Source organism: Rhinatrema bivittatum, chromosome 11 (assembly GCF_901001135.1).
Source record: "Rhinatrema bivittatum chromosome 11, aRhiBiv1.1, whole genome shotgun sequence".
NCBI lineage: Eukaryota > Metazoa > Chordata > Amphibia > Gymnophiona > Rhinatrematidae > Rhinatrema > Rhinatrema bivittatum.
This window is the reverse complement of record NC_042625.1, coordinates 6,986,888-6,999,558: the sequence shown is the minus strand read 5'-3', so window position 1 is coordinate 6,999,558 and position 12,671 is coordinate 6,986,888.

The window sequence follows — 12,671 nt, the reverse complement described above, 5'->3', positions numbered from 1 at the left end:
CAATCTTTTTAAAGTCTATTTTAATTCAACCCTTTCAACCTGTCTTTGTCAGGGCACAGTTTTCAGTGATGGGTAACCCCCAGGGCAGGAGCAGGCTCAACTCAGGAACAGGGCAGGCCGAGCAGCAGGGCCTTCTGCCTGTGGCAGCCACCTCCCCCCTCGGGTTGAGCCCTCAGGAAACGGGGGCACCCACTAGGCCAGCTCGGCTTTAGCAAAGCAGCGAAAAGTGCCCACAGAAACACAAGACAAGGAATGCACCGCAAACAAGACAGCATAAACTAGGACAAAGCAGACACAAGATTCAAAACAAGGGCCAGAACCAATAGGACAAGTACAGACAAACCCAAAAAGCCACTAAACTGGGGCCATAGAAAGAAGAGAAGGCAAAATAACAAATAGAAGTCAAGTAAGAGCTAAGGCAAACCAGAGCTAGATGTTTGGATTTTGGGGTAGCCAGGTGAGGTGAACACCACCTCCAGGAGTGGCACATGACTGGAGCACGTGTGGGTGGTCGGATGAGAATGGGCTGAGGTGCATGGAGGTGAGGGTGAACGTCAGGAACACGGGACCAGCGTGTGGGTAAGCGTGGATCTAGAGCACTGGAATTGGGTGCAGGTAAAACAGGAACAGAAGGCCGTGAAGCTTGGTACTGGAGGCGGGGAAGGGAGCCATAACAAAGAAGGCAGACTGACAAGACAGGAGAAACCAGGACAAGGACTTCAATGAACACGAACCACAGAATGCCCGAAGGCAGCAAGAGAAGCCCCAAGGAAAAGGCAGGGGCTAGAGGACGGGGGGGGAGAGATAGGAAGTCACAGGCTGGGCAAGGGGACTAGAAGGCTAGGATAAGCCACTAGGCAAGCAGGGAACCAGAAGGCCCATGAGCCACAGACCAAGGCAAGAAACGGGTGGCTAGAGCAGGGAGCCCAAAGGAACTTGATGCTGAAGCACCGAGGTATGAGCTAGGCAGGGTTAAACACTGGTGCCTGGACATAGGGCAGGTAGGCAAGGAAGGCTGGGCCAGCCAGGGGAGAGTGCTGGGAGAGGGCCTCTGGTGGTGAGGAGGCTGCACAGCACTAGAATAGCTACAACTGCAAGCTGAGCTAGGGAGCAGCAAGGGAGGCAGCTTATAGGGTAAGGCAGTGCTGTCACGGGTGGCAGCAGGAGGACTGAGGCAGCAGCCCCCTGAGGGCCCCTGCTGGCAGGACAGGGCTGCAGACCAAGGCCTTACAGCAGCGGTTCTCAACCTATGGGTCGCGACCCCGGCGGAGGTCGAACGCCCAAAACGCAGGGGTCGCGCGCTCCCGGTCTCTCCCGCTGCCGTTGCCGCCGGGCTGTCAGCACGTTCAAGCCCAGCGGGAACGGCAGCGGCACTAGAAGAAGCTCTGCACCCGCAGCTGGGCCTTTTCTTCTTCCTGCGCCTGCCCCCCCCCCCTCTCCCGTGACCCGGAACAGGAAGTGAATCGTGGTGCGCGGGAAGGAGAGAGAGCCGCGCGAAAAAGTAGCAGCGGCGGCTGCAGCATCGGCCCCCGAGCAGTTGAAGCAGCCGGTAATGGAGAAAGGAGAGAGCAGCACGAGCCTCCCGCGGCCGATGGGATTCTTCTTTCTTGGCCAGCGAGGCTGCTGCAGCTCCCATTTGTGCTCGGGGGAGAAGAGGAAGTGAGTGAGAGAAAGAGAGAGAAGCAGCCAGCCAGCCTGTGTGTGATTGACTGGTCAGAGAGCTGATGTGTGTGTGTGTGTATGTGAGAGACAATGAAAGTGATTGCTCAGGGAGATGACTGATGTGTATGTGAGAGTGTGAGACATTAGTCAGGGAGGTGACTGATGTGTGTGTGAGAGTGTGAGACATTAGTCAGGGAGGTGACTGATGTGTGTGTGAGAGTGTGAGACATTAGTCAGGGAGGTGACTGATGTGTGTGTGTGAGAGAGAGAAAAAGCATGGAAGGGAGAAGTCTGGGTATGTGAGAAAGCATGGGCGTAAGAAGCCTGGTGTGGGGGTGAAAGAAAGCATGGGAGTGAGAAACCAGGGTGAGTGTGCATGCATGAGAGAGAGAGACTGCTTGGTAAGGTGATGGTGTGTGTGAGAGAAAAAGACTGGTGTGTGTGTGTGAATGTGAGAGAATGTGATTCAGGGAATGAGAAGCCTGTGCACGTGGAGAGTGAGCATGGAAATGAGAGAGACTGGTGTGTGTGTAACAGAGAGAAAGTGATTATGGGAATGAGAAGCCTGTGCATGTGGAGAGAACAAGCATGGGAGTGAGAGACTGGTGAGTGAGTGTGTGTGTGTGTGTGAGAGAGAGAGAGAGAGAGACAGAGAAAGTGATTATGAGAGTGAGAAGCCCATATATGTAAGTAGAACACGGGAGTGGGAAGCCTGTGTGTGTGTGTGTGTGTGTATGGCATGAGAGAAACTGTTCAGGAAGGTGACTGGTGTGTGTGTGTGTGTGAGAAAGTGATTATGAGAGTGAGAAGCCCGTATATGTAAGTAGAACACGGGAGTGGGAAGCCTGTGTGTGTGTGTGTGTGTGTGTGTGTATGGCATGAGAGAAACTGTTCAGGAAGGTGACTGGTGTGTGTGTGCCAAAGACTGTTTGGGAGATGATTGGTGTGTGAGAGACAGAAACTGGTCATGGGGGCATGACTGGTATGGTGTGTGTGTGTGAGAGACATGGGCACTAAGGAAGAGGACCATAAGTATAGAGCTTAGCTTCTACTGCTGCTTCTGGTGAGTGCCACGGCCTGCAGGGAAGGGGAGTAGGAGAGCTGCTGGAGGGGGTAAGTAAAGGTGGCTTTTTAAGTTTATTTTTCTTGACTGCCATTTTAATTGTGTGATGTCTGCTTTTTTGAAATATTTATTGGTGTTTGGAGAATGTTTAATAGTTTTTATGCGTTTTTAATTGTTGGATGTTCATAGCTGTTTTGAAACATTTATTCTGCTTATTAGTATAGTATAGTTTTACAATTATTTCTGTGTGGGGATCTATAGCTGCTTGCTAGTTCTGTTTTCCTAATAAGAGGTGTATTGGTTTTTAGGGCCTGATTTAATATTTGTAGTGTTGCCTTTTCATAGATAGGGTTGCTCCTGTTTGAGTGTATTCTATAATACAGGTGTAACTGTGTGCGGATTAGTTTATGTGCATTACTACAGATCCTGGGAGTATGTTAGGTCGGTTCTGTGTCTGTTACCGAGATGAGATATTTTACTAGCATGTAAGCGTTTGTATCGGTCTTATTTGTTGTGTTTTCTCAAGAGGACATGCATTGGTGGTAAACTGCTGTCTTTTCATAAGTAGGGCTATTGAGCCTGGAAATAGAAGGAGTTTGAGTTGCTGTTACTGAGATGTCACTAGAACCAGAATATCTTTTTTGTAGGGTGAGTTGTATGGGGAATGTCATAATTCTGCTTTACATCCATTATTGTGGGTCAGGGGGGTTCCTGTGGATACAAACTGTACTTTTACATCTAGCCCCGTGACGATCATGGGTCAGTGTGTCATGCATGTGAGAACCTATGGTGAGTTGAGTTACATTCACATTATAAATGTCATAATTAAATGATAAGTGTGCACTAAAATCCAACCCCATCCATAACCCCGCCCCCATATGACCAAAGCCCCGCCCTCACCCCACCCTCACGGGGCGAGGGTGGGGCGAGGGGTCACCGCAACATGAGGAACTGTATTGCGGGGTCACGGCATTAGAAAGGTTGAGAACCACTGCCTTACAGCCTTGTGCTAAGCAGAGTGTGCCAGAAAGGGAAAAGTGCAAGGGTAGGGTTTCCAGGTCTGATTCGAATCAGGGGCTGATTGGGTGACGCGGTGGCAGGCTGTGCCCTGCCATGGGATTATCTGTATCATTCCTTCGAGTTGGTGGATGCTGGGGAAAGGGAGGTTCGATTTTGCACTGACCCCCCCCCCCCTCCTCACTGCCTGCCTCAGGGCCTGTGTTTGCAGGTTGTAGAGGGAGCTCTGGGGCTGATTGTGCGAGGTGAGCAGGGATATAAACACCCCCCTCCCAGGGTACTTCATAGTGCTGTTACCTGACAGACGCTTCCACGAGAGCTGGAAGTGCAGTGGAAATATCCAGGCCAAAAAGAAAAGACTCTCCAAATAAAAGACACTTTTGTTTCATCCATCACTTAGTGAACAGAGCCAGGCTTTTCCTTGAACACTTCTTTAGCCGGCACCAAGGGGTCCGAGCGTGCCCCCAGCCAACCCACCATCCCCTTCCAGCCTCCACATCATGGGACACCAGTATCGCAGGGGAATGAGGAGAGTGGCAGCGAGGAACAAGCACCGGCTCACCGGCAGGGAAACTGTTTAGTTTTCACCCACCCTTAGAGTTGTTCTACTAGTATAGAAAAATATGTAAAATATGAGAGTAAGTGTGTGTGTGTGTGTGTGTGTGTGTGTGTATATATATATATATATATTTGGGTATGTGTAGGTGTGTGTGTGTGTAGTTATGTAAAACATATATAATATAGAAAAAATATAAAATTTACAATCAAAATATCTTTAAATAATCAAAAAATTGTAGATATTCCCTGTAACAAATGAAGTCAATTCAATATAACATATGTGAAGCCTTTATCTTAAAGTATTTATGGAAAGATAATGCTGGTCCAATAGGCTGGGAGCTGAATGCCCTGAGAAAAGAATTAGCCCACTTTAAAGCAGAACTAGCTGCAATTAAGGGAGTATCAGAAAGCCAGTTCCATAGACCCAATGCAAGTAATAAAGCCAATATTAAAAGTAGACCTTCAAGAAAATGATGTTATTCTGTGGGATCAGGTAGAACCAGACCTGTAACACACAGACACCCTTTCACCACACCTCATAAAACAGGGTCAAGGAAACAGAGCCTCCCAGTATCATTTCTGTCCAAAACAACAATGAAGCTTTAGGAAAGGATATTGACAAAGTACCTGAATGTAATATACAAACGCGATCCCTACACAAGAAAAAACTCATTGGGCTGGCGGACTCTATTATCAGAAGCACAACTATGGGAGCTGCTTTTGAAGGCGAAGCCATAGTTAAGGCCTTCCAGGGTCATCAGCTGGTAGAAGCACCACCCATATAAGCAACATCATTAGAAAGGAAAATAAAGGCTCTGAATTGGATGTGATAATCCACCTGGGAACAAATGACCTGGCAAAAAAACAAAATCCAAGAGGTACAGAAAGATTTCCAGACACTAGCAAAGCAGATCACTCAAATAATAAAACCCAAAGCTATTATCTTTTCAGAAATACTACCAGTTCATGGCAAAGGAGAGGCGAGATTAAAGAAAATAACCAAGTTCAATGCATGGCTCAATACTTGCTGCAAGGAGCAAAATTATGGATACATAGGAGGCTTCGATGGAAGAATAAGAGGCTCTGTGCCAAAAATGGATTACATCTATCACTAATCACCAAAAACAGAAGCCATTACCTCTCCAATTAATCACTAAATAGATATAAGGGGAGTCAAATCTCCTCGAAAAATTAAAGAATTCTTAATACAAACAAATGACAATATCATAAGTCAAAGCTCTATGAATCTTTAATTTGCAGCCTCTCGCCACGCAATGGGCCGCAGGCTGTATTCAGTCTTTAGAGAATTTTTCATCTAATCATTTATTGTCATTTGTTGCTCTATATTTAAACAGTTGTTCTTTATTATGTCTACAATGTTTTGTTTAATTTTTCACTTTTATATTAAACGCATCTTTACCTCAGACTCTACCACCAAATCACCAAATTTGGAGGCTAGAGTAGCAGAATTGGAGGAGCTGAGGGAGACAAAGAGGTACATTGACGAGACCTTCAGGGACATAGTAGCCAAGTCCCAAATCCATTCTGGCAGCCCCAGTGCTGCCTTGGATCAGAAAGGTCTCCCAGTAGGAGAACATCACCCTGGTGTAGCAGGAAGTGTTCCTGTAGCAAGGACCTGCTCTCCAGATGATGTATTGTCCTCTCACACTGAGGACAAGTCTCCCAGGGCTACTGCCCAGGAGGGAAGGGTTAGGTCGGCCCTCATAGTTGGTGATTCGATTATGGCTGGTGGACGTGAGGATCACCTGGTAACTTGCCTGCCTGGTGCGAAGGTGGCAGACCTCACGCGTCACCTAGATAGGATTTTAGACAGTGCTGGGGAGGAGCCGGCTGTCATGGTACATGTGGGCACCAACGACATAGGAAAATGTGGGAGGGAGGTTCTGGAAGCCAAATTTAGGATTTTAGGTAGGAAGCTGAAATCCAGAACTTCCAGGGTGGCATTCTCTGAAATGATCCCTGTTCCACGCGCAGGTCACCAGAGGCAGGCAGAGCTCCGGAGTCTCAATGCGTGGATGAGACGATGGTGCAAGGAAGAGGGATTCAGTTTTGTAAAGAACTGGGGAAACTTTTGGGGAAAGGGGAGACTTTTCCGAAAGGACGGGCTCCACCTTAACCAGAGTGGAACCAAGCTGCTGGCATTAACTTTCAAAAAGGAGATAGAGCAGCTTTTAAACTAGAACAAGGGGGAAAGTCGACAGTCACTCAGCAGTGCATGGTTCGGAGAAATGTATCCTTGAAGGATACTAATGAAACAGGAGAGTTAGGGCATCCCAAGAGAGGTTCCATCAAAAGCAAACATAGGTCATATGCCTATATGTAAAAAATCACCAAAGCTAATGATTTCCGAATTATCCCAAACAACTGAAAAGCAGGTTGTTAAAACAAGCAAAAACCACACTTTGAAATGTCTGTATGCCAATGCCAGAAGTCTAAGAAGTAAGATGGGAGAGTTAGTGTATAGCAGCAAATGATGAGATTGACATAATTGGCATCACAGAGACTTGGTGGAAGGAGGATAACCAATGGGACAGTGCTATATCAGGGTACAAATTATATCGCAAGGATAGGGAGGATCAACTTGGTGGGGGTGTGGTACTTTATGTCCGGGAGGGTATAGAGTCCAACAGGATAAAGATCATACAAGAGAGTAAATGCTCAGTAGAATCTATATGGGTAGAAATCCCATGTGTGTTGGGTAAGAGTATAGTGATAGGAGTATACTACCGTCCACCTGGACAAAATGGTCAGACAGATGATGAAATGCTAAGAGAAATCAGGGAAGCAAACCAATTTGGCAGTGCAATAATAATGGGAGATTTCAATTACCCCAATATTGACTGCGTAAATGTAACATCAGGACTTGCTAGAGACATAAAGTTCCTAGATGTAATAAATGATTGTTTCATGGAGCAATTGGTTCAGGAGCCAACAAGAGAGGGAGCTATTTTAGATTTAATTCTTAGTGGAACGCAAGATTTGGTGAAAGAAGTAACGGTGGTGGGGCCACTTGGCAACAGTGATCATAACATGATCAAATTTAAACTAATAACTGGAAGGGGGACAATAAGTAAATCTGCAGCTCTAACACTAAACTTTCAAAAGGGAAACTTTGATAAAATGAGGAAAATAGTTAGAAAAAACTGAAAGGTGCAGCTGCAAAGGTTTAAAAGTGTTCAACAGGCTTGGACATTGTTTAAAAATACAATCCTAGAGGCGCAGTCCATATGTATTCCGCGCATTAAGAAAGGTGGAAGGAAGGCAAAACGATTACCGTCTTGGTTAAAAGGTGAGGTGAAAGAGGCCATTTTAGCCAAAAAAAATCCTTCAAAAATTGGAAGAAGGATCCATCTGAAAAAAATAGGATAAAACATAAGCATTGTCAAGGTAAGTGTAAAACATAGATAAGACAGGCGAAGAGAGAATTTGAAATGAAGTTGGCCATAGAGGCAAAAACTCATAATAAAAACTTTTTAAAATATATCCAAAGCAAGAAACCTGTGAGGGAGTCGGTTGGACCATTAGATGACAGAGGGGTTAAAGGGGCTCTTAGGGAAGATAAGGCCATTGCAGAAAGACTAAATGAATTCTTTGCCTCTGTGTTTACTAATGAGGATGTTGGGGAGATACCAGTTCCAGAGATGGTTTTCAGGGGTGATGACTCAGATGAACTGAACGAAATCACTGTGAACCTGGAAGATGTAGTAGGCCAGATTGACAAACTAATGAGTAGCAAATCACCTGGACCGGATGGTATGCATCCTAGGGTTCTGAAGGAACTCAAAAATGAAATTTCTGATCTATTAGTTAAAATTTGTAACCTATCATTAAAATCATCCATTGTACCTGAAGACTGGAGGGTGGCCAATGTAACCCCAATATTTAAAAAAGGCTCCAGGGGCGATCCGGGTAACTATAGACCAGTGAGCCTGACTTCAGTGCCGGGAAAAATAGTAGAAACTATTCTCAAGATCAAAATCGTAGAGCATATAGAAAGACATGATTTAATGGGACACAGTCAACATGGATTTACCCAAGGGAAGTCTTGCCTAACAAATCTGCTTCATTTTTTTGAAGGGGTTAATAAACGTGGATAAAGGTGAACCGGTAGATGTAGTGTATTTGGATTTTCAGAAGGCGTTTGACAAAGTCCCTCATGAGAGGCTTCTACGAAACCTAAAAAGTCATGGGATAGGAGGCGATGTCCTTTCGTGGATTACAAACTGGTTAAAAGACAGGAAACAGAGAGTAGGATTAAATGGTCAATTTTCTCAGTGGAAAAGGGTAAACAGTGGAGTGCCTCAGGGATCTGTACTTGGACCGGTGCTTTTCAATATATATATAAATGATCTGGAAAGGAATACGACGAGTGAGGTTATCAAATTTGCGGATGATACAAAATTATTCAGAGTAGTTAAATCACAAGCAGACTGTGATACATTACAGGAGGTCCTTGGAAGACTGGAAGATTGGGCATCCAAATGGCAGATGAAATTTAATGTGGACAAGTGCAAGGTGTTGCATATAGGGAAAAATAACCCTTGCTGTAGTTACATGATGTTAGGTTCCATATTAGGAGCTACCACCCAGGAAAAAGATCTAGGCATCATAGTGGATAATACTTTAAAATCGTCGGCTCAATGTGCTGCAGCAGTCAAAAAAGCAAATAGAATGTTAGGAATTATTAGGAAGGGAATGGTTAATAAAACGGAAAATGTCATAATGCCTCTATATCGCTCCATGGTGAGACCGCTCCTTGAATACTGTGTACAATTCTGGTCGCAGCATCTCAAAAAAGATATAGTTGCGATGGAGAAGGTACAGAGAAGGGCAACCAAAATGATAAAGGGGATGGAACAGCTTTCCTATGAGGATAGGCTGAAGAGATTAGGGCTGTATAGTTTGGAGAAGAGACGGCTGAAGGTGGATATGAAAGAGGTCTTTAAGATCATGAGAGGTCTTGAACGAGTAGATGTGACTTGGTTATTTACACTTTCGAATAATAGAAGGACTAGCAGGCATTCCATGAAGTTAGCAAGTAGCACATTTAAGACTAATTGGAGAAAATTCTTTTTCACTCAACGCACCTCGAGCCATCAGGTGGCCGTCCTATAAAATACTTTTATATCTTACTGAGAGGAGACGAACACTGTTGGTGCAGATACGAGATATGAATATACATTGTTGATTTTATTCAGACCATCACTTGAACACTGTTCTTTGATTATTCAGCCCCTGAGGCAGCCACCGCAGGTGGCGAAACTCGGCCAGAGTCGGGCAATTTTATTTGAGCTTTTACGTCTCCTTGATTAAAGTTTGAAAAAGACGCTCTTTGGCATCCTTCTGCTTGTTGCTTGCCTACGGTTTCACTGGATCGCCTACCCTGCTGTTTTTTGGGTCCATCCCTATAAAATACTGTGACAGAGAGGTTTCCAGATTGCAGTACTTACACAGAATGCAATTCGTTTCCCATTGAACCAATCCCTGGGCACCTGGGAATTTATAGCAGAGCAGTTACAAAATCTCAAGCAAAGTTTCAAAGAGGCAGAGTTTGCCAGCGCTGTGAGAAGGAGACCCAGAATGAGTACTGGAGTATCTCAGGGTTTTGATGGCACAAAGCCCTGCTGGGAGTATCAAGGAGCTGACAGCAATATCGAAGCACTGCTGCTGGGGGTGGGCTGGAGGATCTTGTCACTGGCAGGTGTTACCTGCTAGTATTTTATTTATTTATCTAATTTATACAAAGGCTTATATTCCCTGCCTTTCACTCACAGAGGGTTCAGTGTGGATTACAGCAATCAATATTAAAATCAACCGTGGCCATCACTCAAAGGAATCAGAGAACAACAGGACTGATTTGAGCTCTCTTCTGAAGTCCTTTACATCAGTTAGAGTTCTCAGTTGATCAGAGAGCGAATTCTACAAGACAGCAGTCACACATGAAAAAGCCCTCTCCCTGGTTCTCTGCAGATGCGCTACATTATTCAATGGAACCTTTAACAATGCTTTATTTATTGACCCCCCCCCTTATTGGGATTTGGTTTATACCGTTCCAATTTTTTTTGTACAATACATCCTCTGTCAGTATGTGATGCATTAGCTAGGGACTTTGTTTTCAGTTTTTATTTTTTTTTACCTGGGAATTTCAAAGTCATAACAAAGTAATTTTTCCAAGAGTTTTTTTTATTATAACATTGAATTTCCCAGGCAAAATAAAATAAAAACTGAAAATGAAGATCCCTATGAATATCAAAAGCTTATTAATATTGGGTAAGAGCAGGAGTTATATGGATAAATCAGATGTTTTGTTTTACCTACTTTCTGTGCATGTTTTCTAATGCCCCATGCATTTGCATAGCATTAACTTACTGCAATGGGAGTTAACTTTGTTTTTTAGCACTGAAGTTTGGCATACATTTGTGTTACTCACATCTTATTATACTGGGTCACTATAAGGGAGATCATCCTTTTTAACCTAACCCAAAGGTATTTGTCAGCTCCCTTGTGGTGATGCAGGGGAATAAAAAAAACAAAACTGTTTATATGTTAATATAGAGAAAGTGTTTAATCGAGCTCAAAGTTAAAAATGAGACAGAACGGACACGGGTACCTGCTTTTTTTACAGACCCTCCCCAGCAAAGGCAACATGTGACTGAGACCTGTGCTTTGGAAGTTTCTGTTATATTCAAAGTCAGCAGGTGGCGACATTTTCTAAGGGATCACCCTCGGTCAGGCATGTGCATGCTACCCGTTCATGTATCACCAGCGCTGCTCATATCATTAGAACACCACAGACCAGGGCTCGATTTAGGCAACTGCCTCTGGCATCAAATTTTGAAAAGTGCTGGAGCATTGCCACTGCCTCTATTTCTTTTTTTTTTTCTTAACTGTTTATTTTAAAGCACACAGAACAAACATATGAGCAATACAACATACTGCTTAGCATTGTTATCTGTTTCACAATGAAGACCAGCATCCCAAAACACAGCAAAACTCTCCCATTATAAGAGGAGAGACTGTATAACCCCAACTCGTTATACTGAAGAGCCCTCCTCGAGTTCTCTCCATTCCCTGTAAGGCCCCCCAGTCTCTGTTATAAGTGTCTGCTTTATCTTTTAACTGGAACGTAAGCTTTTCCATCCAAGCAATTTCCGTGACCTTGCTTCGCCAGCGGTGAAGAGAAGGAATCCCACCAATCTTCGATGACTTCGCATGCTGAAACGGTTCGGCCAGCGACCCAACAAACATAATTCCGGATCAGGCTCTAACGACTGAGAACATATAGCTGATAGGCAGTCTGCAACGCCAGCTCAGAACGCCTGTAACTTCTGACACCCCCACCACATATGGCCCACACCCCCTCCAACACTCTGTCCCATTGTTACTGAATTTAGGAATATAAACAGGCGTGCAGTACAGTGCTCTGTCCACCTGCTCGATTTTGCCAGAAATCCGACAGGATCGTTACCCTGAGCCGCTTCAGGAATCCCGACGATCCAAATATTCTCTCTTCTGCCCCGATTCTCTAGATCGTCCAGCTTCTCAGTCGTCACAGTAAGTTTTCTCTCCAGCATATCTATTTTCGAGGACGCGCTCGTTAGAAACATTTCAGGTTCCTCTGCTCAGCCCGATGTCTCCTCCAGCCGAGCCGTGTTAGCCTGCGTGGAGGAGACTAATTGTGCTTCCTTCCGACTACCACTCCCAGCTTAGAATTGAATCTTGCAGTTATCTTGTTAGAGAATTTGTCGAACTTACAGGCCAATACAGTACAATGCGCTAGTGTCCCTAGCGCTTCTTTTTACCGCTGGTCCTCATTTAAATACTGAATCGCGCGCACAGGAGAGCGGGCGCTCGCCCGCTGTCCCGCGACTTTTACTGAATCGGCCTGATAGCTTGCAGTGTTTTCGCGGTGTCGAGAGGCAGCACCGGCCACTCCTCCTCCGAGGCTGAATAGTCCTCCCGTGTTAGCTGCTCCTCCTCCCTCTCCTTAGATTTTTTTTTTGCTGTGCTTTTTTAGCAGCCCAAATGTCCGGGAGCGACTTCTTAGACATCTTATTACAAGGCAGCACCAACTGATTTTGTGTGTAGAGTCGGGATGATATGGATATTGGAGCCGAGCGCCGGGAGCTCTGCCTAAGTGCGGCCAGCCCGTGACTCCCCAGCACTGCCTGCATTTCTTGATCTGGGCCTGCCTCCTCCCAGCTGCTTACCTGAAGCAGAACTGTACCAATTTTGTGCAGTGGTGGTAGCAGCAATGTAAAAGCAATTCAGTGCTGGGCCTGCAGGCCACAGCCACACCATCCAAGCCCCGCCTCTCGCATAGGTTTCCATAGTACAAGGAAGCTCGTGT